Raw genomic sequence first — 687 nt, forward strand, 5'->3', positions numbered from 1 at the left:
AGAGAGAGAGAGAGAGAGAGAGAGAGAGAGAGAGAGAGAGAGAGAGTCACAGACCTTGGGGACTTTGGCTGTTGCTAAGATTCTTGGGGTGGGGGCAGGATTGGTGGCCTGGATGAATTCCCAATTAGGAAACTGCATTCCAGGTTCAGAAACCCTCAGGGAACCAGCTGGCTCCAGCTGCCTCCAGTCCCTGTGGGATGTGGCTGTCACCGGTCAGCCTTCCCACCAAGCTGAGTTTGGAGAGGGCAGATCCTGTGGCTTCCGAGGAGGTGGCTGTGGCCTCCAGCCCCAGGGTTTGCTGACAGACTGTGTGTAGCTTCTCCCTAAAGAGAGAAAGGCGATACCAGTGGAAGGCTTTCTGGGGTCCCCCAATTAAAGGGTATTCCCCAAGATCTGGTCTACTTAAATGAATTCATTCCTTCCCTCTTGGTATTCAGACTACTTGCCCAAGAGGGCTCTTGCTGAAGGTCAGTCCAGGGGCAGTAGAGTGATCATGACCCATACAGGATGACACGGGGGGGGGGGGTGCAGGGAAATGAAGGACTTCAGGATGGCCAGGCCCGTAAATAAAGGACCGGGCTCTTTCCCAATCCCTTGGGTAGGGCCCTTGGCAATGGCAGTAATGAGGTGATGACGGGTACGAGTCAGCCTCGCTGCTGGGAAAGGACAAAAGGGCCTGGCGCGTGA

This window comes from Microtus ochrogaster, chromosome 7, assembly GCF_000317375.1.
Source record: "Microtus ochrogaster isolate Prairie Vole_2 chromosome 7, MicOch1.0, whole genome shotgun sequence".
Classification (NCBI taxonomy): domain Eukaryota; kingdom Metazoa; phylum Chordata; class Mammalia; order Rodentia; family Cricetidae; genus Microtus; species Microtus ochrogaster.